Here is a 14,921-nt window from a genome sequence, read left to right on the forward strand (position 1 = left end):
TTTCCTTGTGTCGGGTTTTGCGGCACTAGTTGCGGCAGTAGATGCGGTAGTACCGCTTCTCAGCAGTAGTGCCGCCCTTACCACCGTGGTAGTACCGCTCTGGGTCCAGGTCTCCGCTTCTCTCCTCTACGCGGCAATACCGCTAGTTGGAACGGTAGTACCGCTGGCTCAGCGGTAGTACCCCCCCCCCCCAAAGCGGCACTACCGCCCTCTGCGGGGCTGTTTAGTGGGGCAACGGTTGGATTGTTTCCCCCACTATAAAAGGGGGTCCCCTTCATCCCCGTTGACCCACCTCTTCCCTCTTAAGCTCCATTAATTCTCCAAGCTCCATTTTGCCCGATCTATCTCTCTAGCCAATCAAACTTGTTGATTTGCTCGGTAGTGGTTGAGAAGGCCCCGATCTACACTTCCACCAAGAGATTTTTGATTCCCCCACCTATCCCTAGCGGATCTTGTTACTCTTGGGTGTTTGAGCACCCTAGATGGTTGAGGTCACCACGGAGCCATAGTCCATTGTGGTGAAGCTTCGTGGTATTGTTGGGAGCCTCCGATTAAGTTGTGGAGATTGCCCCAACCTTGTTTGTAAAGGTCCGGTCGCTGCCTTCAAGGGCACCAATAGTGGAATCACGGCATCTCGCATTGTGTGAGGGCGTGAGGAGAATACAGTGGCCCTAGTGGCTTCTTGGGGAGCATTGTGCCTCCACACCACTCTAACGGAGACGTACTTCCCCTCAAAAGGAAGGAACTTCGGTAACACATCCTCATCTTCACCGGATCCACTCTTGGTTATTTCTTACCTTTACTTGTGCAAGCTCTTTAGTGTTACTTCTCTTGCTTGCTTGTTTGTTTGTTTGTTGTTATAGCATCATATAGGTTGCTCACTAGTTGCACATCTAGACAACCTACTTTGATGCAAAGTTTAATTTGGTAAAGAAAAGTTAAAAATTGTTAGTTGCCTATTCACCCCCCCTCTAGTCAACCATATCGATCCTTTCAATTGGTATCAGAGCCTCATCTCTTTATTAAGGACTTTACCGTCTGAAGAGTATGGTTTATACCGTAGACAGTGTGGAGGAACACTCCGGTGTGAATCCGATCTCGTCCATGGGCGATGGGGGAACCTCGGTCTCTTGTGAGGAGTTCAATGTGGCCTTGGAGACATTGAAAACCTCCATGATGACCAAGGTTGAAAGCATGTCTACTAAATTCCTTGAAGGGCTTAAACTATCCACCGCACCGTTGAAAGTGGGTAGTCCCACCGATAAGGTGACAGATGCTACCTTCGATAAGGGGGAAGCTAGTAGCGAAAAGGCTCCTTCTTATAGTGGTAAGAATGGCATCGACATCTTTGCTCATGTGGAACCACCACTTGTTTATGGTGGACCGGTTCCTTCCACTCATTTGAATCATGCCGGTCCCCCCCTAAGATTGTGAAAAATGAGGACTTTGATTCTTGGGTTTACCGCTTTAAACGTCATTTAAATCATGTGAACACTAATCTTTGGAGAATCATTGAAGAAGGTTTCTATCTGCATGATCCAAGCAACTTCAGTCCTCGAGAAGCCACGGATAATCAATTCAATGAGAATGCTCTCTTCATCATTCAAGATGCAATTCCACCCGAAGATCTACCTCATCTTCGGCCCTTCACCTTGGCCAAAGACGCATGGCTTTGTGTTGTCTCGCTCTACCGGGGAAGCGCAAGCATTCAACGCTCCAACTATGAAGTGGTGCAAGATGAGGCCGATGAGTTTGCAATGAAAGAAGATGAAGAACCTCGTGAGATTTATCGGAGAGTAACCAAACTCGCGGTCTCACTCCGAGATCACGGGAGCAAGGACACGATGACAATTGGATCAAGCGAAAATTCCTCAAGGCAATGATGCCCTACCACAAGGCCATGTCCTCCGTCATTCGTCAAAGGCTGGACTTCCACACTTTGACCTGAAGCGAAGTGTTGGATGAGTTTGTGGCCATGAACATTTTGGAAAAGACCGCCGACAATGCGGTGCTTCATTCTCAAAGGGCAAAGAAACCCAACCTTGCATTGAAGGCCAAACTCTGCGTTGAAGAAGAAGAAGAGGAAGAAGAGGAGAGCAACCCCGAAGATACAAAGTATGCATATCATGAACACATGGCACTTGCTTCAAGGCAATTTTGGAGCAAGAAAAACTCAAGGCCAAACATTAACCAAAAAAACTCAAGTGGCACGAAGAGCAAGCAACGTGTAAGGACTTGCTACAATTGTGGCAATGTGAGTCATTTTGTTGCGGAGTGCTCGTATGAGAAGAGGGAAGACAATGGTGGCAAGCTCATCCGAAAGGACAAGGCCAAGTCGTTCCCCAACAAGAGCAACTTCACCAAGAAGACTCCCCCCAAGGCATTGGTGGTACAATAAGAGTACAATGAGGATGATGACGATGATGAAGATGGTGAGTCAGTTGCCATGGCCTCTGTTGCCATTGCGACGACTCCACGGGTGTCTCTTCGACTCACCCAATGAGAGCATCATCGCCAAGTGCCTCATGGCTAAAGCCACCAACAAGGTAACCTCCAACATCAAAACTACCATCATTAATCATCCTTCTTTGATGGATAGCATTGATGAACATGAGGGAGCTAATGTGGAGGTGAATGAGTTTGATGCCTTTATGGGCAAACTTAAGGGTAAATCCAAGAAGCACTTTGTTGCTCTCTTGGAACAACTTGGTGAAGCCAATGACATGATCGAGGCTCACGAAGATACCATCCCTAAGATGGAAGGGCATAGTCGTGACTATGCCGATGAGATCTCGGATCTTTCTGATGCTCTTGAGGAAGTGCGTGGTCTTCGTTTGGCTCTTGAGGAGTCACACAACGTTGATCATGCTAAGTTAAAGAAAGATTTTGATCATGTTCTCATTGTTTCTCGTGTGCTAAAATCCGAGAAGGCCGAACTTGAGGTTGATCTTGCTAGACTCAAAGAGGAGTTTGATCTACTTGACAAGGCTCACAAGGTCTTGAATGGTGCTCATGCTAGCCTCAAAGAGTCTCATGATCAACTTCAAGTAAAGCTAAGCAAGGAAAAAGCCACTTTTCCTCGTATGATGTTAATTGATAATGCAAATGCTACTAACCTGTGTTGTGAGCATGTGCATCTTGTTGAGGAGAACTCTAAGCTAAAGGTGCAACTCGAGAAAGGTCTTGCGTTTTGCATACAAGGCAAGAAGAACCTCAACGACCTCTTGACCAACCAAAAGGGAGTTGTGGCTAAGGAAGGGATTGGGTACATGCCCGAGTCCAAGAACAAGAAGAAGAATGACAAGACCAAATGACCTACTCCTCTCATGCAAACCTTTGTGAAGGAGGGAGAGAGTGCTTCCAAGGAGAAAAAGAACAATGCGAAGGGTGGCTGTGTCAAAACGGGCAATGCCACTCCTCCCATCAAAGCCGGCGACTTTAATCCTTCTTATGTGTTATGTCGGGCTAGTGATGGGCATGTCTATGCCAAATTTGTTGGTTCCCCTCATGAGTACATTGAATGGTCTATTTGGGTTCCAAAGACCCTTGTTACTAACATCAAAGGACCCATTACAAAATGGGTACCTAAAACCAAGCATTGATCTCTTGTAGGTGTTTGCTTCCGGTGGGGGATCATGGTTGCTCGATAGCGGAGCTACAAATCATATGACCGGAAGCAAGGACTTGGTGTTGGACGTGCACAAGATTCCATCTATGCCCACCAATGTCGAGTGGGGTGACGCCTCATCTTCTAAGGTATTGGGACTTGGCAAAGTAGTCATTTCTCATGATCTCACGATCGAGAAGGTCATGCTTGTTGAGTCCCTTGCATACAATTTACTTTCCGTTCGTCAACTTGCAATCATGGGCTTTGCCACTTTCTTTGATATCGATACCGTGGCCCTCTTGTGGAGCAAGACTCTTAAAGTAGCCTTTGTTGGGCATGTCAAGAACGGTCTATATGTGATTAACTTTTCGGAGCGACCCACTAAGACCGTGACATGCCTAAAGGCTAAAGTTGATGTGGGATGGCTTTGGCATCGCCGTTTAGCCCATGTCAATATGAGATCTTTGCAAAGTCTTCTCAAGGGGGACCATGTCCGTGGACTAACGAATGTTAGTTTTGCTAAAGATCGTGCTTGCAGTGCTTGTATCGAAGGAAAGCTACATGAGAAGGCTCACCCTCCCATGACTATCATTTACTCAAAGAGGCCTTTGGAGCTCCTTCACTTGGATCTCTTTGGGCCTCCATCCTTTGATAGTCTTGGGGGTAGGAAGTATTGCTTGGTGATTGTGGATGACTACTCAAGATACACTTAGGTGTATTTCTTCAAGAGGAAGAGCGAGACCCAACAAACCGTCATTGACTTTGCAAATGAAGCACAACGTAAACACAATGCAAAGATCTTGACAATAAGAAGTGACAACGGCACCGAGTTAAATAACTACACTTTGGATGAGTTTCTTAGTGATGAGGGGACCAAGCATCAATATTCCGCACCTTACACCCCTCAACAAAACAGTGTTGCGGAGAGGAAGAACCGGACGTTGATGGATGCGGCAAGGACCATGATGGCGGAGTTCAAGTCTCCATACAACTTTTGGGCCGAAGCCATCAACACCGCATGTCATGCATCCAATCGGCTCTACCTCCGCAAGGGCTTGAACAAGACTCCATATGAGATACTCACCTGTAACAAGCCCAACCTCAAGTACTTTCGGGTGTTCAGGTGTAAGTGTTTCATTCTCAAGAAAGGTGTTCGGTTGTCTAAATTTGAGGCTAGAGCTTATGAGGGCATATTTGTTGGTTATGCTACAAACTCTCATGCTTACCGTGTCCTTAATAAATCCACGGGACTTATTGAGGAGACGTGTAACATGGAGTTTGATGAGAATAACGGCTCCCAAGTGGAGCAAAGTGGCACTTGTGATGTAGGTGATGAAATTCCTTCTCAAGCCATAAGAAGAATGGGTGTTGATTTCATCCTACCCATTGAGGAACCCCTTGTGGCCGAAGGAGAAGGACAATGCTCCACTCAAATGGAGTCATCACCAACCCAAGGCCCACACGCTTCCAAAGAACAACGTGAAGGCCCTTATCCTCAAGAACAAGACCAAGGGCAAGATCATACTCAAGATGGTGTTGACACACCGAGTGATGCCCAAGGTCAAGTTCTCTCCTCTGAGCAAGTTCAAGAATAAGAACAAGCTCAAGATGACGCTCAAGATGATCATGTGACCACTCCTCGTCTCACCCCCGAGGAGGAATTGGAGCGTCGTGCCACCAAGGTTGCTTCCAAGCTCTCCACCAAGGATCATCTCATGACGAATGTACTTGGAAGCTTAAGAAAGGGGGTAAGCACTCGTAGACTATTAGCAAACTATTGTGAACATCACGCGTTTGTCTCTTGTGTCGAACCCCACAAGGTATATGAGGCTCTCGAAGATCCGGATTGGCTCAATGCCATGCATGAAGAACTCAACAACTTCGAGCGCAACAAGGTGTGGAGATTGGTGCAAAGACCGACGGGGAACCACAGTGTCATTGGAACCAAGTGGATATTTAAGAACAAGCAAGATGCCCATGGGATTATCATTCGCAACAAGGCTCGTTTGGTAGCACAAGGCTACTCCCAAGTCGAGGGTATCGACTACGGTGAAACCTTTTCTCCCGTTGCTCGTCTTGAATCCATTCGCATGTTGATTGCATATGCTTCTCATCATAACTTTAAGTTACAACAAATGGATGTGAAGAGTGCTTTTCTTAATGGTCCTATTAATGAATTGGTTTATGTCAAGCAACCCCCTGGGTTCGAGGATCCCTACTTGCCCGATCATGTGTATCAACTCGATAAGGCACTCTATGGCCTTAAACAAGCCCCACGTGCGTGGTATGACCACCTTACCGAGTTGTTACAAGACCGTGGTTTTGAAGTTGGGCTAATCGACCCTACTCTATTTACTAAGAAGGTCAAAGGGGAGTTGTTTGTGTGCCAATTATATGTTGATGATATTATCTTTGGTTCCCCTAACAAAGCTTTCAATGAGGAATTTGCTGCTCTCATGACCTCAAAGTTTGAGATGCCTTCCATGGGAGAGTTGAAGTTCTTTCTAGGGTTTGAAGTGAAGCAAAGAAGAGAAGGAACCTTCATCAACCAAGACAAATACACTCAAGACATGCTCAAGAGATTCAAGCTAAGTGATGTCAAGCCGGCTTCCACTCTAATGCCTACCAAGTGCCAACTTGACATTGATCCCAATGGTAAAGCGGTGGATCAAAAGGTATATCGCTCCATGATTGGATCCTTGCTTTACCTTTGTGCATCTAGACCGGATATCATGTTGAGTGTGGGAATTTGTCCATGGTTTCAAGCCGCACCTAAGGAAAGTCACTATGTGGCGGTCAAACGAATCTTTTGATATTTGGCTCATACCCCAAACTTTGGCTTATGGTACCCAAGAGGATCAAACTTCAAGCTTGTAGGGTATTCGGATTCCGATTGGGCAGGAGACAAAGTGGATAGGAAGTCCACTTCTGGAGGGTGCCAATTCCTTGGTTGCTCTTTGGTAAGTTGGTCTTCCAAAAAGCAAAGTTGTGTGTCTCTCTCGTCCACCGAAGCCGACTATGTAGCGGCCGGTTGTTGTTGTGCACAATTCCTATGGATGAGGCAAACTTTAAAGGATTACGGTGTCATTTGTGAGAAAGTGCCTCTTTGGTGTGACAATGAAAGTGCCATCAAGATCTGTCTCAACCCGGTGCAACACTTCAAGACGAAGCATATTGAGATTCGGTATCACTTCATCCGGGATCACATTAGGCGAGGAGAGATCGAGCTCAACTATGTCAACACTCATGATAACCTTGCAGATATTTTCACGAAGCCCTTGGATGAAGCAAGATTTCGCGAGTTAAGGCATGAGCTAAATATCATTGATTCGAGCAATGTGACTTGAACCCTTGCACACCCCACCACGCTCAATTTGTTGTCTAGTTTAGATGTAGGCATGGACATAGGGGGAGTGTTGTTCTCTCAATGAACTCTCCCTCCCCCCATTATGCATAAATTGATCAAGTCTTTCACATTAGCCATTGTTGATGGTACTTGTGTTTCAAAGACGAGTTTTGGTCATGGGCCCAAGGTTAAAATCTTCGCAGCGCCATCCCTCTTGACTCAAACATAGGTGGCCTCGGCCACCGCCCTCTCTTTAAGAGGTGTGCCTTGGCCTTTTGCTGGTGTGCTCTCTCTTCTTCTTGCCTTTTTGTTTTTCTTTCGAGCTAAGCCGTGTTGTTTAGTTGCCGTGGCGTGCTGGGCGGTACTACCGTTGGTGGTGTGTGGTACTACCGCTTATAAGAGGTACTACCTCCCCCAGCGTGGTACTACCGCTGAGGGACGGGACCAGGGGGTTATATCGGGGCAGGGGGAGGTTTCTTCTCCCCCATACCCATTTGCTTCGCCCCCTTGTTCCTCTTCCTCTCTCCAGCCTCGCATCGCCGCGGGAGGGCTCCGGCGGATCTTCGTCTCCGGGGCGTCCCTCTCCATTTCCTTCGGTGGAGTCGATCCCCACCTCGTTCTCTTGCCATGGATGCCGGTATTGCCCCCATTCATTCTCTCCATTTGTCTCGTTTTCAGATCTTGCGTCTTAGGGGCAATGGTGGTTGCATCTCTAGATTTTTGGCTAAACCTAGGCTTGAGTAGGTTGGAGAAGGCAACTAGACTATCTTGATTAGAGTTTGGTAGGAATATTTTTGCATTTGGCAGGCCGGTAGTGCCGGATCTGACCACGATAGTAGGGAACTGCTGTTTCCCCGCCTCGAGCGGTACTACCGCTCTCTTTGGAGCGGTACTACTGCTTGGGCGGTACTGCCGCGTGCATGGCGCGGTACTACCACTGCCTGCCAAGTTCCATCATGTTCCTGCCATACCTTGATCCTTTTGTTGTGTTTGTTGGCTTATGCTCGTTCTTTCTGGTTGGCGTGTTCTTGTGTTTGGTTCTAGGTGATGAACATCCTGAGCATCAAGCTCACCGTGTCAACCCCGGGCGTGCGATGTCAAAGCGCTATCGCACCTCTAAGCCAACAGGTGGTTCCTCTAGCACTCAACCGCCACCAGCAGGCGCATCCGCAAGTGCTCCTCCACCACCTCAGCAGTCGAAGAGATCCGCCAACAAGCCAAAGGGAAAGACTGTGACTGAGATGACTGGCAAGGAGTTTTGGGAAAAGCATCGCCGCAACCCCTATGAGGCGGACCAAGATCCCACTTTGGTCAACCGCCTGTTCTGGAACCGCTTTCAGTTTGCCATCTATTTTGATGTGATCAAGGCCAAGAAGAATCTCTTTGTTGATGTTCGCTCCATCGACACTGATGCCATGGAGAAGGACCCTGAGTACTTTGGCGAAGCCCTTCAGATGTGTAATCAGCTGAACATTCTCAGGATCATGCAGTTCAACAAGGATTTCGATGTAGACTTGGTGGCCCAATTCTTTGCTACCGTTCATCTTGGAACTGATGCCGACAGGACTCTGACTTGGATGACCAATGGCAAGTTTCTTTCCGCCAAGTGGAAGGCCTTCATGGAGTTACTTGATGTGGAAGATAACGGGCTTGAGACTCCAATAGGCTTCCGCCCTCACCGCAATGCTACATCCACTCACAAGCAAGCCCTTTGGCCCTACTGCACTGTGAAGGTTCACCCAGTGACCAAGAAGGAAACCTATGAGCTATCTACGTATCTGGACGTTCTTCATCATGTCTTCCGTGAGAATCTCTTCCCTCGCATCGGGAATCTGGATCAGGTCCACTCCTATCTCGTGGACATGCTTCTTTTCTGCCAGCATGAGAAGGAAGCAAACACTGGAGAGAGCATGGATATCTCTCATGTTATGTGGTCTGAACTTCTCTTTGCCGTTTCTGAGCGCAAGTGCCCGATATATGGTCCATTCATCATGAGGCTCATTGAGAAGGCCTGGGCTCGTGTCTATCCCAGAGTGTTGATGGAAACTGGAGACTTGGTTTCTCATGAGATCAAGCATCTGAGGAAGAAGGACAATTGGGGCACCCCAGCGCCTAAACCCGGGGGTCCATCTATTGCTGCTGCTGCCATGGAGGCTGAGGGTGAGGCTGCAACTAATGATCATGAGGAGGACTTTGGGCCCGCTAGTGCAGAACCTTCTTGGGCAAAGAAGCTCAAACGCAAGATGAAGAAGCTTTTCTGCATGGAGTCTCATGGTCAGTACATGACTCATGTGTCTGAGAAGTAGGCTAGGGTGCACCACAAGGAGCTCATGCGTCACCTGGGTGCGACCATTGTCAGTGGTTCTGAGGGACAGATCACTGAAGAGGAAGAATGGATTCGCCAGCATTGCCCTTGGACTGATTTTGACCCCGAGTAGTTTCTGACCAATGACGGAGATGCAGATGATCACGCTGAGATGTGATGTTCGAGATCCTCAGCTTGCCATCACCTGGAGCCGTAGCATCGCTCTTTGCCCTTTTGGTGTCTCGATGCTAAAGGGGGAGAGAGTTTAGGGATTTGGGTTGTTGCTGTGTTGCGAGTGTGTCTTTGTGTCTTGTGTTTTCTCGTGTGTTTGTCTTTGCTTGGTTGGTTTGGTGCCAGTGAGACCTAAGTTCTAGTCATATGGTGTGAGACATATGCTCCCTATCGCTACCTTATTACTTCTGTCTATTCCGTACTGTAGTATCTTATGAGTTGCATGCTTATCATGTGTTTTACCCTTCTCTCTTATATCATGTGCTTAGAATTGTTGGACTATAAAATATAGGGGGAGTGTTGATCCAGATGTGTGTGTCTTGCATTCCAAAGGCTCCGCTAACTAGGTGCACACATTCAGGGGGATCCCGTCTATATTTTGTAGTTCTAAGTATTCTTACTTTTATACCTTTTCCTTGTGCAAATCCCCAGCTGTCATCAATCCACCAAAAGGGGGACATTGTTGAGGCATCTCTCTCTCGATGTGGTTTTGGTGATTGATGACAATGTGTTTGCGGACTAATCGTGTACTTTGAGCGTTTCAGAGATTCATCCTTGGCACGAGACGATTTCTTCCCCTCGGAGTGTCATTCAAGACGGTGTAGATCTTTCGTTTCTCTTTCGGTGATCTAGTTGCGTAGAGGGCACCGTACTATCAAGAGGGGGTCCGCTGTGGTATTGCTTGGGTGGAATCAAAACGTACACTTTCGCTTCTCACCCTCAGAGCTCTTTCGCTTCATGGAGAGATCTTTTCTCTCTTGTGTGTCTTGTCTGGGTCCCAGCGGTAGTACCGTCCTACCCAGCGGTAGTACCGCTGAGTGGTCACAAGCGGCAGTACCACTTCGCAGCAGTAGTACCGCCGGTGACTCCGCAGATGCACTACCGCTGGCCTGCCTGGCTCCTACCGCCTCGACTTCCGCTTCAATGGAGAGATCTTTTCTCTCTTATGTGTCTTGTCTGGGTCCCAGCGGTAGTACCGTGCTACCCAGCGGTAGTACCGCTGAGGGGTCACAAGCGGCAGTACCGCTCCGCAGTGGTAGTACCGCCGATGACTCCACAGCTGTACTACCGCTGGCCTGCCTGGCCCCTACCGCCTCGACTCGAGGGCTCTTTTTTCGTGTCGGGTTTTGCGGCACTAGTTGCGGCAGTAGAGGCGGTAGTACCACTTCTCAACAGTAGTACCGCCCTTACCACCGCGGTAGTACTGCTCTGGGTCCAGGTCCCTGCTTCTCTCCTCTGCACGGCAGTACCGCTAGTTGGAACGGTAGTACCGCTGGCTCAGCGGTAGTACTGCCCCCCCCCAAGCGGTACTACCGCCCTCTGCGGGGCTGTTTAGTGGGGCAACGGTTGGATTGTTGCCCCCACTATAAAAGGGGGTCCCCATCTTCCCCGTTGACCCACCTCTTCCCTCTTAAGCTCCATTAATGCTCCAAGCTCCATTTTTGCCCGATCTATCTCTCTAGCCAATCAAACTTGTTGATTTGCTCGGTAGTGGTTGAGAAGGCCCCGATCTACACTTCCACCAAGAGATTTTCGATTCCCCCACCTATCCTTAGCGGATCTTGTTACTCTTGGGTGTTTGAGCACCCTAGACGGTTGAGGTCACCACGGAGCCATAGTCCATTGTGGTGAAGCTTCGTGGTATTGTTGGGAGCCTCCGATTAAGTTGTGGAGATTGCCCCAACCTTGTTTGTAAAGGTCCAGTCGCTGCCTTCAAGGGCACCAATAGTGGAATCACGGCATCTCGCATTGTGTGAGGGCATGAGGATAATATGGTGGCCCTAGTGGTTTCTTGGGGAGCATTGTGCCTCCACACCGCTCTAACGGAGATGTACTTCCCCTCAAAAGGAAGGAACTTCGGTAACACATCCCCGTCTTCATTGGATCCACTCTTGGTTATTTCTTTCCTTTACTTGTGCAAGCTCTTTAGTGTTACTTCTCTCGCTTGCTTGTTTGTTTGTTGTTATAGCATCATATAGGTTGCTCACCTAGTTGCACATCTAGACAACCTACTTTGATGCAAAGTTTAATTTGGTAAAGAAAAGTTAAAAATTGTTAGTTGCCTATTCACCCCCCCTCTAGTCAACCATATCGATCCTTTCACCATCGTTAGTCTGCCAGGAACAAGGGCAAGTCAAATTTCAAGTCAACCGCTGCTCACAAGAAGAAGGCACCAATCAAGATGGCTGCTGAGTTAAAGCAGAATGAGTATTGGCAATATCGTGAGCAAAACCCCTACCTCATTCCTCAGGATCCTTCTCTGGTTTGCTCACCATTCTGGAATAAGGACCAATCACTTGTGTACTTTGATCGGATCAAGGGAAGGAAGAATCTGTTTTTCAAGACCATGTCAATCAACATGGAACATATGGAGAAGTACCAGGCCTACTTTGGAGAAGCTCGTGCCCTCTGTGAACAACTCAACATCGTGCCCCTCATGACCTTCAACTATGACTTTGATGCAGAGTTGGTTGCTCAGTTCTTTGCAACCATCTGGTATGGCACCAACTCAGAGTGCACATTGATCTAGATGACCAATGGCAGGCAGTTGCGCACCACTTGGGGTGCGTTTATGGCACTTCTTGGATATCCTGACGAGGGGCTGAGGAAGCCTCTTGGCCTTCATCCCCACCACGAGGGGGGCCTACTCACAAGGATGAGCTGAAGCCTCATATGATTATCACCAAGACTAAGAAAGGGAGTCAAGAAGGAGCTCAAGCCATTCTTTGACATCATGCATTGCATCTTCCGGCACACTCTATTTCCTTGCATTGGCAACTTGGACATGGTGCATGGCCATCTTGTGGATATGCTCCTGTTGTGCCACTCTGAGAAGGGCATGGATGCCGTCTTGGATGTCTCTCACGTCATGTGGAAGGATCTCGTGAGTGCTACCTATGGAGATCACTGCCCAATTTATGCTCCTTTCATATTCAAGCTGATTCAGACTACCTGGAGCTCCACTTTCCCTGGTGTGCCTCTTAAGACCGGACCCTTGACTCCTCATGACATTCTCAACTTGCGTCAGAAGGAGCTTTGGGCCTCTACTACTCGTCCTGAGGCGGTTGTATCTTTTGCTTCTGGAGATGATCAGGGTGATGATGGTGGTCCTACTCCTGGCACAGAGCATTCTTTTGGCCAGTCGGGTTGGGCGGCCAAGCTCAAGCATAAGGTGAAGAGGCTATTTTGCCTTTAGACCGATGTTCAGCACAAGATGTACTTGGCACATGTGGATGCCAAGAAGGCTTGTCAGGAGAGGAAGGCGATCATGAGGAAGCTTAAGATCCCTGTTCAGGATGGCTTTGAGGACCATATCACTCCAGAGGACAAGTGGATCTATTCGTACTCTCACTGGACGGAGTCGGATGAGTCCAATGTTGCCACTTCTGCTCCAGCTCAGGATCAGGAGATCGAGGAGGAGTCCGATGGGTCTGAGGAGGAGTGTGTTGATTGGTCTGATTCTGAGGAGGAGTCTGACGAGTCCATGGGAGGAGACTAGTGCCATCTGGAGTTGTGTTAGGTCACTCTTTGACCCTTTTTGGTGTCTCGATGCCAAAGGGGGAGAGGTTTAGGACCAGGGATTTGTCTTTCTGCAGCGTGTTGTTGAGTCACAAGCTTGGTTCTTGTTGCTTCTGTGTTTCTGCTTGAGAACTATTTTCCTTCATTTGCTTTGGTTTGTTGCGAGACTCTATCATATCGTGTCAGACATTGGCTACCATGGTTAATCTTATTATGTATCTATGTGGGTGAATGTATGATCTTTTGTCTTATTAGTTTCCTTGCTTAAATGTCCCTTATATCATTGCAAGGATTGCCCGATCTATAAAATATAGGGGGAGTGTTGATCCTAGTATGTGTGTGGTGCAGTCCAAAGCACATCTATTGAATGCACACATCTAGGGGGAGCCTATCTATATTTTATAGATTCTTGGGTTTGCTTATGCTCTTTATATATCTCGTTGTGCAAATCTCGTATTGTCATCAATCAACCAAAAAGGGGGAGACTATAAGGGCATATTTCTCCCTAAGTGGTTTTGGTGATTGATGACAATGCATTTGCGGACTAATCATGTGCATTGAGCATTTCAGATATCTCATGGCTAGGCACTAGATGATTCGACACCCCTCGGAGCCTTTCGAAGACGGCGTTTTTTCTATGTTTCTTTTCGGTGGATTTGAGTCGTAGGAAAGCCGTACTATTAAGAGGGGGTCCACTTCATAAAGGTATGGGTGGAATCAACACGTACACAGCCCCATATGCACCCACTGCCTCCTTCCCATCACCAGAGCCTTTCCTATGTTTTCTGTGGTGTTTTTAGCATCTTGCCAGCGGTAGTACCGCCTGTGCCTATGGTAGTACCGCTGGTACTTCCGTGGTACTACCGCTTAGGGCTTCCCCGAGCGTGCAACTTTCGGTTGTCTACTTGTCACTCACGGTAGTAGGGCGGTAGTACTACGGTAGTACCGCTTCGATGGTACTATAGCCTGTACTACCGTCTCCACTACCGCTTGCGGGGTGTTCTCTTGTGCACCATGCTATTAATACTCTCAAAATAATCTAAGTGAAGCATGAGAGATCAATAGTTTCTATAAAACAAATCCACCACCGTGCTCTAAAAGATATAAGTGAAGCACTAGAGCAAAATTATATAACTCAAAAGATATAAGCGAAGCACATAGAGTATTCTAACAAATTCCAAATCATGTATGGCTCTCTCAAAAGGTGTGTACAGCAAGGATGATTGTGGTAAACTAACAAGCAAAGACTCAAATCATACAAGACGCTCCAAGCAAAACACATATCATGTGGCGAATAAAAATATAGCTCCAAGTAAAGTTACCGATAGAAGTAGACGAAAGAGGGGATGCCTTCCGAGGCATCCCCAAGCTTTGGCTTTTAGGTGTCCTTTGATTATCTTGGGGGTGCCATGGGCATACCCAAGCTTAGGCTCTTGCCACTCCTTGTTCCATAATCCATCAAATCTTTACCCAAAACTTGAAAACTTCACAACACAAAACTTAAAGTAGAAAATCTCGTGAGCTCCGTTAGCGAAAGAAAACAAAAGACCACTTCAAGGTAATCTAATGAACTAATTCTTTATTTATATGGGTGTTATACCTACTGTATTCAAACTTCTCTATGGTTTATAAACTATTTTACTAGCCATAGATTCATCAAAATAAGCAAAGAACACACGCAAAACAGAATCTGTCAAAAACAGAACAGTCTGTAGTAATCTGTAGCTAGCGCAAAATCTGGAAACCCGAAAATTCTAAAATAAATTGCTGGACGTGAGGAATTTATCTATTAATCATCTTCAAAAATAATTAACTAAATAGCACTTTCCAAATAAAAATGACAGCAGTTCTCGTGAGTGCTAAAGTTTCTTTTTTTACAGCAAGTTCAACAAGACTTTCCCCAAGTCTTCCCA

This window comes from Triticum dicoccoides, chromosome 5A (genome assembly GCF_002162155.2).
Source record: "Triticum dicoccoides isolate Atlit2015 ecotype Zavitan chromosome 5A, WEW_v2.0, whole genome shotgun sequence".
Classification (NCBI taxonomy): Eukaryota; Viridiplantae; Streptophyta; class Magnoliopsida; order Poales; family Poaceae; genus Triticum; species Triticum dicoccoides.